This window comes from Schistocerca cancellata, chromosome 8, assembly GCF_023864275.1.
Source record: "Schistocerca cancellata isolate TAMUIC-IGC-003103 chromosome 8, iqSchCanc2.1, whole genome shotgun sequence".
Lineage (NCBI taxonomy): Eukaryota > Metazoa > Arthropoda > Insecta > Orthoptera > Acrididae > Schistocerca > Schistocerca cancellata.
The window spans coordinates 308917368-308937455 of NC_064633.1; the positions used below are offsets into that span (position 1 = coordinate 308917368).

At 43.4% G+C, this 20088-nt stretch overlaps 1 pseudogene; it reads right to left on the reverse strand.

The window, feature by feature from the left end:
* Positions 1-15658: 15658 nt before the first annotated feature.
* Positions 15659-15776, reverse strand: LOC126096110 (5S ribosomal RNA; annotated as a pseudogene).
* Between the last annotated feature and the right edge of the window lie 4312 nt (positions 15777-20088).

Below are 20088 nucleotides of genomic sequence, written 5' to 3' on the forward strand. Positions count from 1 at the left end.
ATTTACAGAAAACAATTTTTAAGAATGCTGATCCAAGATGATGGCATTCCTTTAGTGGACAAAATTTTTAAAAAAATGTGAAGGATGTTTTTTATTGGACCGCTGAGGCATGGCAGAATATTTCAGAAAATACTCTGAGAAAATCGTGGAGAAAACTGTGAACATCTCTTGAATTTCAGGACAACCTAGTTGAAAATGAAGAGGAAAATCTACTACAAATGATAAAATCCCTAGATGTGCAGAAGCTAGTGAAGGAGACGTAGATTGGATGGCAGCGGATGGAGCATGTGTGGAGAACCTCACTGATGCTGATTTAGTTGCTGCTATGACTCAAGACCTGGAAGAAGTGGACTGCTGTGACGGAAGTGACAATGAGGCTGAAAGCGGCAAAGGAGAGCTGGTGCCACACCGTGACGCAGCAGAAGCCCTTGATCTCGGGTTACTTTATTTGGAGCAACAGCCCACTGCTGCACCTGCTGATTTGATGTTTATGAGGCGATGGCGCGACTATGCGTCATGTAACACTGTCTTCGTTACGCCAAATACAATGACTGAGTTTTGTCATCTAAAAATTACAAACAAAACGTCCGCTGTATTTTAGTAAACTTGACAGCTTTTCTTTCGTTGTTATGCATTATTTATGCCTAATGTTTTCTCGGCAATTTTTGTAATACATGTTTACTGTACTGTGTAAATTAAAATAGTGTGTATCTACAGCAGTTTAACGCACAATTATCCATACTTAGACTAACATTTTTCGTGTTCGGAATAACCGAACGTTCGGATTAGCAGGGTTCGGATTAGCGGGACCCCGCTGTAATAACACTTTTGAAGCTGTTCGTACATGAGAGTTCGACTATTTAAAGAGTCGGGCTTTTATGGTATAAATCTACTCTCGGACTTCTGCATGTGACTTCAGGAGACATCTTCGCAGATTGTCATTTTACTTTCTCGGCCGTGTCTTGTCTTCATATGAACCTTTTGTAATGTTTTGATGTCAAAAATAAATCCCTAAGGTTCCTGACATGTTTTTATACACCCTATAGATGCCGATACAGCTTTGCAGAACGCCCTTCGAGTGACGAGGCAGAAAGCCTGTGGGCAAGTACTGTACGGTTCGACAAAGCCGCTAGCGCAGAATACTGTCGGACATTTTGTAACCCAGCTGGATGAGATCACAAAGCCGGCCACACAAACGGTTACACAGCTCTCGTGAAACAGCGAGCAGTGACATCAGCTCGCGTACAGCGATACAAAAGGCAGCCTTGAAACCGGCGGTGTCACGTATTTGTCTGTGGCACACCAGCCGCCGGCGGCGGAATACTGAGAGGCACGCCACTTGCCCACTGCTGGCTCCGTCCACGGCAGAAAGCTCGCCGCCCACACGCGCAGCCGGCAGCCAAGGGGCGCGGCCGTTGCGTGCGTTGCGTGAGCTGCGCTGCGTGCAGTGCGTGCAGCGCGTGCCAGCGTCTCGGCTGGCCACCCTCCGCCCGCCCCCAACACTGCCTTCACCCACGCCAACCCACCCAAACCCGTGCCTCTTCACGCCGTCCAGCCACTCGGCAGCTACCTTCGTGCTCAAGGTCGTTACGGAGCTCCTTTCCCCCATAAGAGCACAGTCAAGTATACCACGGAAAACTAGGTACCGTGTACCAACGCTAATATGAAAAACTGACTTCCGCCTTCGCACACAATCGTACATCTCAGTCGCTATTGCCCTGTTTTTCTTTTTTTTTTTTTTTATCTGCTTTGATGCAGCCCGACAGAAGTTACAAGGGAACCCTATACTACGAAGTCACAAGTTCATTCTTCAGTGTGACTCATTTGAAAGTGTAGTATTAACAGTTAGGACAGAAAGAATATTAGCTGCTGAAGTCTCACCATGTACCTCAGGAGAGTGGCAGAAAATGAGCGTCCGGGAGGTGCAGAGATAAGCCTTCTATGGGATTTATGTATTACACTTCATCGACATTCAAGAAAAGTTCAAATCAAACCATTATCTTGCTCCATGAACACCGAATGAAAAATGACGCGCCACAGTGATAACACAGCTTCGCACCATCAAGATCCAAGGCGAATTTCTAAATTGCTTGGGAGTTACAAACCGTGCAGGATGTTGATATTGAAGTAACGGGGTGATGAGAACTGATGGAATGTGATGCCATGCAGCCGAATGCGAAACAGCCTGCCATGGAGGTTACTGTGAAACTGGCTATCATTTAAGGCGTAGTTACATATAGTACGATACTATGCTTTATAGGAACGAAAGAAACACCCAGAGACTCAATTTGTCCAATGTTTTGAAGGTAGTATGAAGTGCAATGTCACTCACTTTTTATGAGGGATAGTTTGTTCTGAAGATGCACGATTTTTATACGCAGACCAGAAATCAAACAAAAGCACGTTGCTGTAGGAGGCAGAACATCTCCACCTTCTCGCAGCACACGACATTGATGCTAGTTAATTTTTTGAAAAACAAAATGGTTACTGAACGATGGGGTAATTCATCTCATCTACAAATTTTCTGGCCAATTCCGCTGTTAGCGGTGCATCGTCAAGTCGACGCTTTGTTTGAAATTCCGTTATCTTACTTCTTCCAGTCCTGTGCATTGTTTAAGGTTATGCAACCATCCAATGCTTCCCTTGAAATCACTGTAATCTATGTGGCGCGCAATTTGATGTGCATTATGTAGTAGGTCACTATCATATACAAACCGTAAACTGTATCGAGCATCTTTGAAATATGCAGACACAAGTTTTTATAACAAGGACGCCTTGGCCGGCCGGAGAGGCCGAGCGGTTCAAGGCGCTTCAGTCTGGAACCGCGTGACCGCTACGGTAGCAGGCTCGAATCCTGCCTCGGGCAAGGATGTGTGTGATGTCCGTAGGTTAGTTAGGTTTAAATAGTTCTGAGGGTTAGGGCACTGATGACCTCCGATGTTAAGTCCCATAGTGCTCAGAGCCTTTTGAACCAAGGACGCCTTGTCCTCTTCTGCATATCAGTAGTTTTTCGTATGCACTACGCGGTCCTATTGCTGCAGACTTTTCCGAAATCTGTTAACAATTTTTTTTACTATGCTGCGGATATTCTTCCACTTACGTAATTGTGTTTAGTACCTGCAACTTTAACAACGTTTGGCCTTTACTGCGCTTCACTGCATACGAGATTTGTGGCTCCCTGTCCGACAACAATGATGGTGGCTCGACAGCTGTTTCAGTACATGTCAACCACGTATCCTCATGTACACTGTCCACATAATCGAGTGTATGAGCGTATGACATAACACATTTCACTGACTCATCTTGCAGAAACTCTAATGTTTCAACTGCTGCTTTTTTGTGACTCTGTAATGTAACATTCCTTGAGTTCCCTTCTGAGGAAGTGTCATATTCGGCAACTGTTGTTGGAGATATAAGTAAATGTTTACTTTGTTTACCGTTGTCTTTGCTTTGCTTTGTATCAACACCACTAGCACTGTAGCACTGTTGTGAATTACAAGCAAACAAGCAGTTCAACTACGCTTCGTAGCCTCAAGCTTTGCTCACTATTGGATATATCCATTCTCGCCCCTCTGTTTCCATTAGCAGTAAATATTGTGGTTGCATGGTAGACAATGTGGTGCGTCAAATGCCGTGAACATCACTGACATGTTGCGACCTCTCAGTCAATGGGTTCCTTGCCAGACTCCAGTCTGGCATAAGGTGCGATCAAAACGTTTTCGTTTGATGGCATTCCTGCAGCGTATATGCAACGTAGCGTAATTCTGATTAGAGTTCATAAGCAACGACATGTGGCCAACGAATTTGATATGGATACCGGAGAGGGCGGGGGAGAACTAAAATGGAGTGGTAACTGCCAGGGATAAATTTATTTGCGAGGAATATGTTACAAAATTTAGACAGTTGCTTAACACACAGTTACAAAGAATATAATCCAAATGTAATAGATAACCTTTTTTAAAAGCACCGAAGAAAATTCCAAAATGATAACAGGGGAAGCAAAAGGGGTTTTAACAGAAAGTTAAAATTTTTTTAAATCAAAAGATCATCGGGTAACCCCTTTCTGTTTCAATTACTGAAGAAAGCTCAAAACTGATAGCAGTAGAGGCAGGAGGAGTTTTAACACACAGTTCGAAATTTGTTTTGATCAAAAGATCATTAGACATTTTTTTTTTAATTTCTGAGGAAAATTCAAAAACAGGAAAACAAGATTTGCATAACTTTATCAGGAACCATAAGACAATTGAATTTATACACCATCACTGTTTGGCAAGATTGCGCAGAAGGCGGTTACTGCATTTATGAATTAATAAACTCACAAAATTCCTAGTCAACGTGCACCCATAATAAAAGGACAGTTCAAAAAACACGCAAGCAGTTTAAAAGGAACACAAGGACTGATCAGATGAAGGTTTTTCTTTAAATAGAATGCTCTGTTATTCAGTTACAGTTGTGCAATGAGTCATATTTTAAAAAATATATATACATGCAGACAATGTCGCTGAAGTGCGAGATTACTCGCATTGCGCAGAAGCCAATTTGCAGCATTGCAATTATATTATGTTCGTAATGAATAACACAGAAATAGCAAAGCTGGCGAAAGCCAAGTTTCAGCGAACTGAATGTTAAATGCCTTCCACTAAATTAATTTTCTTCGACCGCCAGGACGTCCAAAGTGCAGTCACCATATATTGCTTCCGCGTATTGATGACAATTCAAATTCACAGTGAAGTACCTGACACCCAGCCAATAGCATTTCACGAGCTTATCCGCTCCAACAACATTAGTTTAAATGTGGTTGTAATAGCCGAGCAACAAAACCAACAAAACCGAAATTACAGGTCAGACAACAGTGACTTGTACTGCAACAGATAAAACACACAGTTACACATAAGCTTAAAATATAGATTACTTGATGCTATAGAAGTAAGACGACAAATCCGGAAAAGTATAAGAGACGTAAGTCTTATTATTTCGACCTAGAAACGAATAGTACAGTACTGTCGCGATAGCCATACTGCATGTTATTTTTTTTATTTACGAAATTACCCGCTCGGTATTGGTGGTAAACTAAATTATTCAGATGATTGCAACTAAAAGTTTGCCGAAAGTTACAAATCAGCTTCGTTAACCACCTTCGACAGATAGGGACTATAAACTTCACGCATTGCTCATCACGCACTTTTCTCTTGCCGACACCCGGTGCTCATGCGTTACAGAAGTTAACCAACATTCGTAAAACCATGCTGCCTTCCGTTTGAGAGACTGTTCCGTTACCGGTGCCGCCTTAAAATCGGAGGCAATGTGCACCATCCTCTATCCGACTCCTAGTGTTGTGACCAGCCAGCAGTCACGAGGAAAACCTTGATGGGATGTTTCAAATGGTTCTGAGCACTATGGGAATTAACTTCTAAGGTAATCAGTCCCCTAGAACTTGGAACTAATTAAACCTAACTAACCTAAGGAAAGCACACACATCCATGCCCGAGACAGGATTCGAACCTGCGACCGTAGCGGTCGCGCGGTTCCAGACTGTAGCGCCTAGAACCGCTCGGCCACCCCGGCCGGCGAACAGCAGTGAGATACCGATCTGACTGTCTCCCGTCATCTGATGCCGACATCTAGGAGTGGTGGTCTGCGGTGCCATTTCATTAAATAGCTGGACCCCCTTGGTTGTCATTCACGGCACCCTCACAGTACAACGGTTCATCGACGATATTCTACAGCCCGTTTTGCTGCCCTTCGAGGTAAGCCACCCTGGGCTTGTCTTCAGCAAGCTGGTGCTCGCACGCACACGACGAGAGTTTCTACTACTCGGCCAGCAAGGTCGCCGGATCTCTCCACAATAGAGAACGTCTGGACCATTATGGGCAATGCTGCCCAGTACCTACATCTACATCTACATTTATACTCCGCAAGCCACCCAACGGTGTGTGGCGGAGGGCACTTTACGTGCCACTGTCTTTACCTCCCTTTCCTGTTCCAGTCGCGTATGGTTCGCGGGAAGAACGACTGTCTGAAAGCCTCTGTGCGCGCTCTAATCTCTCTAATTTTACATTCGTGATCTCCTCGGGAGGTATAAGTAGGGGGAAGCAATATATTCGATACCTCATCCAGAAACGCACCCTCTCGAAACCTGGCGAGCAAGCTACACCGCGAAGCAGAGCGCCTCTCTTGCAGAGTCCGCCACTTGAGTTTGTTAAACATCTGCGTAACGCTATCACGGTTACCAAATAACCCTGTGACGAAACGCGCCGCTCTTCTTTGAATCTTCTCTATCTCCTCCGTCAACCCGATCTGGTACGGATCCCACACTGATGAGCAATACTCAAGTATAGGTCGAACGAGTGTTTTGTAAGCCACCTCCTTTGTTGATGGACTACATTTTCTAAGGACTCTCCCAATGAATCTCAACCTGGTACCTGCCTTACCAACAATTAATTTTATATGATCATTCCACTTCAAATCGTTCCGCACGCATAATCCCAGATATTTTACAGAAGTAACTGCTACCAGTGTTTGTTCCGCTATCATATAATCATACAATAAAGGATCCTTCTTTCTATGTATTCGCAATACATTACATTTGTCTATGTTAAGGGTCAGTTGCCACTCCCTGCACCAAGTGCCTATCCGCTGCAGATCTTCCTGCATTTCGCTACAATTTTCTAATGCTGCAACTTCTCTGTATACTACAGCATCGCCCGCGAAAAGCCGCATGGAACTTCCGACACTATCTACTAGGTCATTTATATATATTGTGAAAAGCAATGGTCCCATAACACTCCCCTGTGGCACACCAGAGGTTACTTTAACGTCTGTAGACGTCTCTCCGTTGATAACAACATGCTGCGTTCTGTTTGCTAAAAACTCTTCAATCCAGCCACACAGCTGGTCTGATATTCCGTAGGCTCTTACTTTGTTTATCAGGCGACAGTGCGGAACTGTATCGAACGCCTTCCGGAAGTCAAGAAAAATAGCATCTACCTGGGAGCCTGTATCTAATATTTTCTGGGTCTCATGAACAAATAAAGCGAGTTGGGTCTCACACGATCGCTGTTTCCGGAATCCATGTTGATTCCTACATAGTAGATTCTGAGTTTCCAAAAACGACATGATATTCGAGCAAAAAACATGTTCTAAAATTCTACAACAGATCGACGTCAGAGATATAGGTCGGGGCTTTGAAGATCCAGTGCGCCAGTGGTACAGAATTTGACACTATATCCCTCAGGAGGGCAACCAACAACTCAGTCAATGAAAGCAAAGCCGAATTACTGCTTGGATAATGGCCAGAGGTGGACCTACACGCTATTGACTTTCTCAGTTTGTGATGATCTTTCCCTTGAATAAATAAATTTCTTAGAAATTGGGATAATTTGTTTGGCTGTACATGTACATCACATCTATCAACTTCAGTCCTACTTAGATAATTCCTTAGTGGTGAGCCCTTGTTTTGCAAAGCTTTGGAGTTTGCATTTCTTTTCAGGGTACATTCACATTTACACAAGTATCGACCGAAATGTCAAAGTAAATGAATAACAAATTGAAAACACTCTGTGTTCCAGCACTGTTAAACATGCGCTGCCGAGTGGTCGCTGTGTAATTCTCTGCACTATGGAGTCATTCCGATGAGATATGGGGGTGGAGTGAAGTCAGCAAAGCGCTTTCCCAGTCTTTGAAACTGCTACTTGTCATTCAAGCATCTCCTCTGTTGGCCTCACAAGGCTGAGTTCTCACCGTTCCAGCAGTCTCACCAATCCCAAGCAGTACTGTAGACTGAAACCGGATTGTTAGTATTGCGTTCACACACGCAGACGGTTAAGATAAGCAGTCGGACAAGTCAACCCTAAAATATAAGATAAATTACGAAACATTGGTCATCTGTGACAGTGTCGTAGAAGTGCCTCATGAAACATTTTTGATAATATTTTATGGGTGAAAGCACTAAGGTAAGATTAAGTGCTTGAAAGAAAACAAGAACTCCCAAAGTAATATCTTACTAGTATTTTTCTGCTACCAGTCACTTTTATTTGTTTTATGTTTAATTTACCACACTGTAATGCGTTCAGAGCATGTTCTGCTTGTCTTCAGGAGACGATATATATATATATATATATATATATATATATATATATATAAATTATGGTGTGACTGGTTGGGTACTTGATAGAAGGGGGAGGGGGCAGTCTTTGGCCAGAAATTTATGTCTTCTGCTGGCGTGAAGCTGTGTCTCGTTGTTTATTACGATTGACACCACAGGTGCAGATAGTTTTGCATCAGTTGTTGTGGTGCAAAAATTCTGTGATACAATTTTTTGACAGCTGTTTATTTACGATTTTGGCGTCCCATCGTTTTATTTGCATTAGTGGTACACTGGCGGAACTGTTGAGACATTACATTATGGCACTAATTACTTTGGCACTGTAATTCGCTGCGGAAATTTTTTACGTGCGTGTAAATGCTACACACTTAACATAAACTACACCAGAAAGTGGGTATCAGACTGAGTTAGACATCCTGAGGACTAAACATTTGCAGAAGCTTCTCATTAATGAGAAAAACGTAAAGCAAAAGGAGAGGTATAAGATTTTCTTATATGCTGCCTGATGTAAGAAAGGAAACATCAAGGAGGTGGACATTGTGGAACGCAAATGTCAGCTGAAACTTGTTTTTTACAGGATTTACATGTAACGGTAAGCACGATGCATCAGGCGATATTTATCACTCACTTTCAGCATAGAGCTACGAGAATGCGACAGATGAACTTAACCGTAAATGTTTACATATGTCAATCACAATTTAGTTACATCCACAACGCATTCTAAAGGTAACGTTGTCAATGTCAAGTGGAAATTTACATTTCTTACCCTCGTTTAGTGGCAAGCAAAATCTATTTGTGAATACAAAGAGGCAGGTAGGAAAGCAGAAGCATCGAATTATAGCAGTGAAAAGAAACTCAAACGAGGCACATCAGTTAGGGTTCAACGTCGACAGAGTACAACGTCATTAGACCTGTGAAGGGTGGGGAAGAAAATGAACCACGCCCTTTCAAAGAAATCCATCAGAAAGTCATGCAAAACCTCAATGTGGGTGGCAGGGCAAGGCTTTGAACCAGCACCCGATCATATGAAACCATTGTCTTATCACTGCACTACCTCTGTCGGTAGTAAGAGTGGAAGCTGTTGCAGATGAACACGAAAATCTGGGCACTGCGTAAAGGAGTACAAGCACAAAGATGCCTTCTATACGCGGAGTAATGCAGTGTTCCTTTTCTCTTACAAAGGAGTTACATGTTTCTTCATATTTCTTCTAGGGCCAACAGTTTTCTTTTTATCTTAAGCTGGATACAGCCTTGTTCTCCTTTCTTAAAAGTCGTATGCTTTTTGACACATATTCCAAACGGGCAGTGTTACTTTCAATCCCACGTACCCAATACTGAGACCGGGTGAAAGCGTGAGAAGTTGCGGCCGGAAGTCATTTAACTTTAATAGCTGCTCACTCTCTGCTGACGATGGCTAGTCGGATTATAATGATCCACTTACTTGCGTAGCAGCAGCAGTATCAGTTGGGGGTGTGGCTGCTGAACGGGAAACCAACGGGCAAAATAGTTTGAAGACCTGAGGTGAACTTTCTCCGTCGAGGAGGCGAGTATACCGTGGACAGTGACAGAGAAAGCACCGGAAGGTAACTACCGACATCATGCTTAAAGGCAAAATAAACGTGCTCGGACTCGGCGTGATATGTGCAAAGCCGAAAGGTCGAAACACTGTGCGCTCTATACTAACCTCCTATAATCCGCCTTTTAAAATTATGCTTACACGTGTTCCACTAATTCGCGAAAGAGCAGCAGGTGTTTCGCTTTGTGGCCTTGCTAACTGCTGAAATTGTGAACTAGGGATAAAGCGAGGTAAAGTGACCAGGGCGGAAAAAGTGGTCACTGCATACTCTTTGGCCTGAATAGTGCTGCTGGCTGCCGAGAAGTGGTCAGACTAGTTCTAATGCACATCATAATTGTCATCAGTGAGTCTGACGGAGGGAACTTCTTATATTTTAGAAGAAAAAAAATTGAGGTAAGTCCTTAACATTATTCTTGTTACGTCTTTAACATTTAAGACGTTAATCTAACTCTGTACATGATGTCTCTTAATACTCACTAGTGGTTCAAATGGCTCTGAGCACTATGCGACTTAACTTCGGAGGTCATCAGTCGCCTAGAACTTAGAACTAATTAAACCTAACTAACCTAAGGACATCACACACATCCATGCCCGAGGCAGTATTCGAACCCGCGACCGTAGCGGTCGCTCGGCTCCAGTACTCACTAGTGGTTAGGTATAACCATCAACTGAACTGTATATATAACTTCTACGTTTAAACTACCTACGCGCATCAGTATTTACGTTACATACAGTCTTCACAACCACAAAGCATATGACCTGACACATAAGATAATTGTGTTGCTTTATAAACTTTACACTGCTGTATAAACTTCGGTCGTAATCTAAAGACGGCCGCTGTGGCCGAGCGGTTCTAGGCTACAGTACCATGTAGTCAGACAATAAGAGGTCGGAAATTTACAGAGGGAAACCAGAAATGTTCTCCCAATGTGACATCCCTCTTTCTGCAATGTTAGAGCATGCTGTCGTATATTACCTAGTTTAATATATTCCAGGTTATAGCAACAATCTGAAATCAGGCCTCCACATTAGCACAAATACCTAAACTATACGATCAAAAGTATCCAAACACCCTCAAAAATATACATTTGTTAAATTAGGTGCTTTGTGCTGCCACCTACTGCCAGGTACTCCATATCAGCGACCTCAGTAGTCATTAGAAACCGTGAGAAAGCAGAATGGGGCGCTCCGCAGAATTCACGAACTTCGAAAGTGGTCAGATGATTGGATGTCACTTGTGTCATACGTTTGTACGCGAGATTTCCACACTCCTAAACATCCCTAGGTCCCTGTCTCCGATGTGATAGTGAAGTGGAAACGTGAAGGGCTACGTTCAGCACAAAAGCGTACAGACCGACCTCGTCTGTTTCCTGACAGAGACCGCTAACAGTCAAAGAGAATCGTAATGCGTAATAGGAAGACATCCATCCAGACCATCACACAGGAATTCCAAACTGCATCGGGATCCACTGTAAGTACTATGACAGTTAGGCGGGAGGTGAGAAAACTTGGATTTCAAAGTCGAGCGGCTGCTCATTAGCCGCACATTATACCGGTAAATGCCAAACTACGGCTCACATGGTGTAAGGAGCGTAAACATTGGACGATCGAACAGTGGAAAAACGTTGTGTTGAGTGACAAATCACGGTACACAATGTGGCTATCCGATGGGAGGGTGTGGGTATGGCAAATGCCCGGTGAACGTCATCTGCTAGTGTGTGCAGTGCGAACAGCAAAATTCGGAGGCGGTGGTGTTATGGTGTGGTCGTGTTTTTCATGGAGGGGACTTGCACCCCTTTTTTTGCGTGCCACTATCACAGGACAGGCCTACATTGATGGTTTAAGCACCTTCTTGCATCTCACTGTTGAAGAGCCATTCGGGGATGGCGGTTACATCTTCCAGCATGATCGGGCACTTGTTCGTAAGGCAGGTCCTGTGGCGGAGTGGTTACGCAATAACATTCCTGTAATGGACTGGCCTGCTGAGAGTCCTGACCTGAATCCTATAGAACACTTTTTGGATGTTTTGGAACGTGTACTTCGTGCGAGGCCTCACCGATCGACATCGATACCTCTCCTCAGTGCAACAGTCGTTGCAGAATGGACTGCGATTCCCCCCAAAAAACCTTCCAGCACTTGATTGAACGTATGCTTGCGAGAGTGGACGCTGTCATCAAGGCTAAGGGTGGGCCAACACCATATTGAATTCCAGCATTACCGATGAAGGCGAATATTTTCAGCCAGGTGTCTGGATACTTTGTACCACACAGTGTAATTATTACGTATGGACATTTAACACAATAATGGAAGGCTTATATGGTATTGCAATTGTGGGACTGCATAGTTGAATTGCTTGTGAGTCCCAAATATGGTTTCATATTGGACCGAAATAGTCTTCAGTAAAAAATAGTTTTACAGCTGTGTATTTATAAATGCAGTTTTAATTATCATATTCCATGGCTTTAATATATTATACAACACCCAGAAACGTAGCACTCGAAATATTTACAAATGCTGCACAAAATACGGTCTCATGTCCAAAAAGAAATGGCAAAAAGCTGCCTATATCGATTCTAGTGCGCATTCCTTCACGTGCTCCTAAAATGAGTGACTAGCCTGAATTACTGACAAAAAAGATAGTGTGTTCACACGAACAATATCATACAGGTGCGACATCTCCCCTATTGAAAGTCACTGCGTGAGCTGACACTCCCAGTGGAGAAATGTAACGGCCGTTTCACTATACCGACCTTTTATTTGGAGTTGCCGTGTCTGTAGGTGCTATAGCTGGATTAAATATGACAAATGAGGCGCTTTACATTTCTCTGAACCCACCCACCGACCAGCTTTTCATTAAACTTCTAGAAACAGTGTGTACTACAGACATAAACTCTTGGTACCAGGCTGCGATGAGGTCTGTCCGCTGCTTACGAACACGTTGCAAAAGCTGCCAACTCGTCTCTGACGACAGGTCACGCACAAAACTTTGAGAACAACTGACTGTTTTGTGGAGGGAGGAAAAGAAACGACTGTAGCCTCTGTTACAAAAGGGAGTTATATTTGAATGGCTGCGCAAACGTATACCGCACGGAAATAAAAACATATAAACAAAAACTATGAACAGCTAGACAGATGAGCCTCCTGTATCCAGTGCGAATGGAAGGCTGTACTTCTCAAAGCACTTTACAAAGCTGTGGAACGAGTAACTCCCTGCAGCACAGGCCATAAAAAACACCGGCAGACATATGCCACATGAATTATTCAGAAATTCTGTTCTGAAATCTCGCTAATAAAGTCGGGCGATTGCCAAGAAATACACGTGACTATACAGGTGCAATTTATGGCACGCGATGTTCTCATTTTGACGCAGAAGCTAACTTGGTGGTTGTACGGGCGTTACTGCTGGGAAAGAAGAAAAAAGTTCTACAACATTATGTGTTTTTTCATGTCTGGCAGTGGAATTTAGCAAAAAAGGAAGCTTTAGTGTGTAAAGTTATAACCCTGCACAGCAGCTGCAATGCGGAACACGAGAAATCAGCTGAAGATTTACATCTTGGTCGTGCAAACAAGCAGGCGGTAAGTGTTAAACATTGGGTACATGTGGTTTCGAAGAGGCAGTAGTAAAGGCCATACTGAAAGGGAAATGCAAAAATATATGCCCCGTCCTAAATAAAGTACGTGTTATTCCTTGAAATTACGGGGTTGCAGATGGGTAATTTCGACTTCTTGTCACTATATTTCGGCTGACAACCACCGAGCGCTCTTCAGGTGCGTGTTTTGCACTGGAGATTGCTAGTTCACATCGCTACCTTTATATATAAAAAAAAATAGATACGAAGACGCATGCGCAAAGACAGCACCTCGTGAGTTACGCGCCGTCTTCGAATATTGCTCCATCTATGAAGCGCAGGCGCATGCGTAACGAGATACTACATGTACGCTGTCTGTTCGACTGTGCACTCGAGCAGATAAAATTCAGGCATCAAAAGGAATAAAATTAAATTGTCACCAGACGTGTCATTGGTCAGAAAATATTTTCTTTCTCAAGAAGCTAAAGATATCACCGGACCCCGCTTCACGATCAACAATCTTACCTGCCTTGAAAATAGAACTTCGTGTTTGTTTCTGATAGCTTCAGTTTCAAAGTGTGTTTAACTTGTATCTGGTTTCTGATTATACTTCTGCTTAACTAATTTCACCTTCTGATCATTTGTGTGTAATAGAGTAATAATATAACTGACAGACAAATAAATAAAGTATTGCCGGCCGAAGTGGCCGTGCGGTTAAAGGCGCTGCATTCTGGAACCGCAAGACCGCTACGGTCGCAGGTTCGAATCCTGCCTCGGGCGTGGATGTTTGTGATGCCCTTAGGTTAGTTAGGTTTAACTAGTTCTAAGTTCTAGGGGACTAATGACCTCAGCAGTTGAGTCCCATAGTGGTCAGAGCCATTTGAAACAAATAAAGTATTAACGAGATTTTCTCGATTGTAACGCCTATAAATTTCGATGTAATATTTGCTCGTATGTACCTGATCATGTTGTACCGAGAAAATGTTTTCACATTTGGAAAAACAGCAATTTTCCAGTTTGACTTATGTAATTTCAGAAAAAGAGTGCAGAACATCAAAAGCGAATGCCATCTTTTAAAAATGCAATATTAAAGATCTGTTACAGAGCTTGTTAACGGCCGAAAGCGTTCCATGCTGCAACACTCTCCCCTACTGAGTAATCGGCGATGGGTATGAAAAATGTCCAGACACAATAACACCATTCAGGTAAAGGTGATACCAATCAGCCTTCTAAATAACTTTATATGATTGATATTCTAGATAAAGAGGGTTTGTTGAAAGCACTGATGTTCATACAGGGCGGTTGAAGGATATCGCTAAAAAAGTGCCAGAAATACTTTTCTCTTACTCATCGGTTTTTGTACTAGCTTCATCAGCACCTTTTCCTCTCCTGCAACTACATGTGTCGCACATTTCAGGCCACTGTCGACTCTACAGTATTTTCGTTCTTTCGGTCGCTGTTTATCGCCTGTCCCAACAGTTAACCAAATTCAAAGGATTTCTGCTGGACACGCCACGAATAGAGTTGCCCGGAAAATATCAGATTGCATCATATTTTCACGTTGCACCGTTTGACGAACACATCTCAATCGCCGAAAATAGCAACAGCATGTGAATATCATCTTTCGAACTTTACAGAGGATAGTAAAGATCTAAAATTAGTTGCTGGTGAATAAAGGACGCAGACAGTTTGCATTCAAAATGCAGATTTTGACGCATATTGAGTATTAGGAGACATTCTTGGGCGATTCTCTGCAGAATGTAGACTTCTTCTGTCATTCTTGCAACATGAAGGTGAGGTGTCGTTGCGCAAGAATAATGCTTTTTCACAATCTGCCCGTGAAAGTCAATGTGCTTTTCAAGACGTGCAACAACTTTCCTAGTCAGCACAATCTCCGGACTTACCTTCGCGTGTAGGATACGATAGGACGAGAAGTGACTCTTGCAAGTCGCCAACAGACATCTCTTACAGAACTACAAGAACTGGTCGAGCAGGTGTGGCAGAATGTATCCCAGGACAGTATTCGCTATCTGGATGCCAGAGTTAACGCCTGCTTTGCCGCCCGTGGATTCCACATCACATCCTAATATGGATGTTTTAGCGTAGCGATATCTGGCGCTTGAAAACCGCTTGTGCTATTGACCAGCAAATGTAATCATTTCAGGTACTCAAACCTTGAGTGAATTGGTAACCTCTAAGACATTAAACTAAGCTCCTCCCGAACAGGCCATGAAGACACAACGGTACCGACCGGTCGCCGTGTCTACCTCATCCCATAGGCGCGTCACTGGATGTGGATATGGAGGGGTATGTGGTGAGCACACCGCTCTCCCGCTCGTATGTCGGTTTCCGAGACCGGAGTCGCTACTGCTCCTCAGTCTGCCTCACAAGGGCTGAGTGCACCCCGCTTGCCAACAGCGCTCGGCAGACAGGATGGTCACCCATCCAAGTGCTATCCCAGCCCGATTGCGCTTAACTTCGGTGATCTGACGGGTACCGGTGTTACCACTGCGGCAAGGCCGTTGGCCGAAACCTCTAAGAGTGTGTACCAATTATTTTTCCGTCAGTGTATCTCAGACGAGTTCAATAATTCTTAACCGCGCATTTAAATACATGTAGGCTCCTGTCAGGGCTTAAGAAACTTAAGATCTTAAGTGGGGTACCCCTTCATTGAAATACTGATTTCCGGTGGGCCCGAAATGAGCTGAGCATTCGCGATGTATGTCCGGCAGTGCTGTGAGTGTGTGGGTGCTATTCTGTCATTCTGCACAACGGATTAATCTCTGATGTACCCTTTACCCTGTGGCACCTGCAAGATGCAATTTCCACAGAATTTACTACAGAAGCCAGACAGACGCTCCTAACGTTCTAAAGACAAATGCCTGAAAAACTTTCAGCAATAAATATCTTCTGGAGTCATCCGCTGTAAGGAAATGACACAAAAATTCACAAAATTTATTACGTAACTAGTGGGATACTTGGGTATTGGAGTAGTGCTAGTTAGTGTAAGAAAAACATGAAACTAACGAAAATTATTATTTATTTTGCAAAAATTCTGAGAAATCACAATGGCACTTTTAGTTATGAACTGAAAAAGTTATTTCCGGGATCTTTTTGGAATGTGAAGTTACCTCTTAAGGATAGGATTCTCTAATGAAATTTCTATACAAAGTTTAAAATTGTTATTGACTTGGCAGAGTGGCTGAGAGCCACGCCTACTCAACTTGAATGTTTATCCGTTAGAATGTTGCTAGGTACGGTCGAGGCTGTTGCGTGTGAAATGCAGTGAAGTGTACTGTTGTGGAGGAAATATGGGGCTCGCAAGAGCTGTAGTGCACAATACCATAAGCTGCGATGACTGCTGTCTGCACCGCTCGCTGTTGACAAATAAGGTAACTATCATTCTATCTGGACTGACCTTTGCCAGTCAAACTCTCCCTATGGCTTGATGAAGTCAAGGACTCCTATTCCTCCCTTGTCTAACTATTGGTGTGGTACACCTGTCAGATAACCAGTCCGCTGCGATGCCACTCAAAAATTCGCTCGGAGGCATTTAACTATAACTCTGTCCGTTCACACCGCACAATAAGTGTGGCGGCCAACACAGTGAACAATGCTTAATCGCAAGGACTCAATATAGAGTTGCACTCCGATTCGCTCTCGTCAGAGGTGCTCTCCCAGTGAAGTACTGAGGAGAGACTTGTTCCTCGCTCTTTGAGTACACGTACGAGAGCACACGCTCTTGTTAAGTGTTCTCGCTCCAAGAGCGACAACGGAATGGCCCCTCTCCACGCCAGACGTGAAGGGGTATATTTTTTGGTCTCTTCCATTACACCTTCAGCTCAAGGGATCAGGAATATCGTCTGCCAATCATCTCTTCTAAAACGGGAGAATGACGTTTCGTTTAAGGCGACCGATCTGGAAATCTGTAGCATCGGCGTTTGGCATTTGCTGTCTCCCTGTGAAAACCTCTGAAACTGCGTGCTATGTTCGTAAAGAATGCGTAGACTGGGCGCTCCCACATAATGTAGCGGAATTTGCTTTTAAGCCGCACACGGGGACGTTCTCCCTTTCACTCGGGTAAATCCTGTCTGCTCTACGGGCAGTCGCAGTCCGACGTAGATAGGTTGAATCGTCCTCTGAAGGGACCGGCCTCTCGGCGTGCGGTCCGCCTCTCCCAAACTGAAAGCTCTTGTGACCGTCGTGTCTTGAATGCGTGTGTGTGTATGCTAGCCTCGAGTATTTCAACCACGGTGCACTTACTTTTTATTTGCATATCGTTTACATGAATTCATAAAACATTGACTTTATCTTATCGTGTTTGGGTTCGAATGAAGCGCCTTGATGTGCGGAATATGATTGTGAGGGCGGAATATGTAAGCAATGAAGGTCAGGAGACCACGACGTCTTACAATGCAACTAGTGGAACGTCAAAGGTTCGTTGCGGGGCCCGAGTTTCCCTCGGGCTCTGGCACAGGAAGTATCGAAGGCGAGCGGCGCTGTCGCAGGCGGTGGGCGGGGTGGGCGGCGGCGTTGGCGCCAGCCGCTGCCGCCGGGCAGCGACCTCACGCCGGCTTTTTGCAACGCCGAACCCTGCGCCCTGCGCCGACACTGTGCAGTCCTTCCCGGCACCGGCCGGCCGGCGACTGCAGCGCCGCGCTACGCCTGCGGCCGTCACGCTGCTATTTATAGCCCTGCCGTCACCTGACGCCCGCCGGCGGCCGTCAAGTGTCGCCTCACCTCAGCCTTCACTCAGCTCGCCTGCAACTTCGTCTTAAGTTCTAACTGCCCGTCTTCCGTCATCCCTTCATTCTGCAAAAATCCTCAACAGGCGCACCTGCACGTCATTGTAATGGCTTACACGTGTAGACTGTCCCGTCTAACCAACAAGCTACTTTTCCGTGGCTTGAATGTAGGCTGGGCCTGCGAGATAGGTATGGGAAATACTCACCATTTAAAACAGTTACTGATATTTTAGTTCTGAACACCGACATTTATCGGTATTGGCTTGTTGTTGGGTATAACAGGTGTTCTTTATTCTTTTACTAATGACAAAGTCGAAAAACGGCATTATCACTTAGCTATAGCTTCAGCGCAGTTTTTTTCTTTTTTCTTCTTTCGTTTCACCCTCTATGGGGTACGATGGACCAATCATTTCTTTGTGCGTTATTCTTTTCTTAGGGCCCAGTATTTCTTCATTCTTTCTGATCTTCTCCTCTCTTCTTCCGAGATGAAGGGTTTGGACTTTTGTGTGGATTTGTCTTCGAACCTTATGTTTTCATCTTTAGTAATTAATTTAGCTGTTCGATCAATAAGTGAATTTTCTGAAATCTTTAAATCTTTAGACCAGTTGGGCTTCGTTTTTCGGTTACGGAAGAAGTCAAAGATTTGTTTAGTTAATCTGTTGGAATTCATTCTGAGAAGATGACAATAAAAATTTATTCTCCTTTTTCGCATAGAATCTGAAAGTTTATTCTTCCATGGCTTGGATGTAGGCTGGGCCTGCGAGATAGATATGGGAAATACTCACTAGTTAAAACACATACTGGTATTTTAGTTCTGAACACCGACGTTTTTGATGTATATTGTCTTGAAACTTAGGACCAATGATTTTTCTTAAAATTTTTCTTTCCTTTAGCTCAAGTTTCTTCATTTGGCCTTTGAAATTCATGTTAAGTGTTTCTGTTGCATACAGTGCTTCTGGCTTAATCACTGTCTTCTAATGTGTAATTTTGTACCCCCATAAAAGAGCTTTGTTGTTGTATGTATTTTTTGTTAGTTGGAAGGCCAGTTCAATTTTATTTTTTGTGGATTCCATTGCTTTGCTTTCCCCAGCATTCCAACTAATCCATTCTCCGAAATATCTTCTGTCCTTGAACTTTGAGGTATTTACATGAGTGCTTGATGTATGTCAGTATCTTAGTTTTTTCAAAGGAGATGTGAAGACCTATTTTAGCTGCTTGTTGCTTTAGTTCAAGGATTTGCTCCCGTGCTTCTTCCATTGTTTCAGCAAACAGGGCCATATCATCTGCAAAAGCAATGCAATTTACTTTAAGATTCTTCTTTTTGCAACCCAGTCTTATACCACTTTTAATATTTGTGTTCCATTCTCTGACTACTTTCTCAAGCGCACAATTGAACAGCAACGGTGAGAGCCCATCCCCCTGTCGCACTACCATTTTTATTTCAAAGGGTTCCGATAGTATTTTTAAGGGTCGCTTTTATAATATTAGTTTTAACATAAACCTTTTTTTAAAAAAAAAGGAGTAATATTTATTCTTAAGAGTAGCATTTGTTTGAAATACGGCGTTATTACACAAAATGGGGAAAAGAGATCAGTGATATTTAAATAAAAGTGCAGACAGAAATGAGCTACAAACACTTGGTATCAGAATTGGTACAGCAGTGCTGAGACAATGTCTTTGTTGCCGTATTATGAGGCTTAACATCCGCGTGATTATGCTGTGAACAAGACTTCCCGGCCCACGAAGTCTATAGGATAGTTCCTCGCTGTCGTCCCCAGGCATCTACTGTATTGCAGAAAGTCAGCACACCCCTAGTCTGGAAACATTTTTGCGAAGCAATGTAGCAAATTCAGTAGATCACTATATTTACTTTAAAAGATTAAAGATTTATCTTCCTCTCCGCGAAATAACAGAAGAGGAAGAAAACCATGGGACAATTAATAAAGTTCATTCACACTACACAACAATAATAGAAAGCAGTTGATGTGCTACCCGTGTGCCTTTGGCTCATTACAGCAGTTGAAAACGATTAAATTAACACGGAAAACAGAGTTCTTTAACCTTAGTTTCCACACTTTAGCACTGACTATTCGT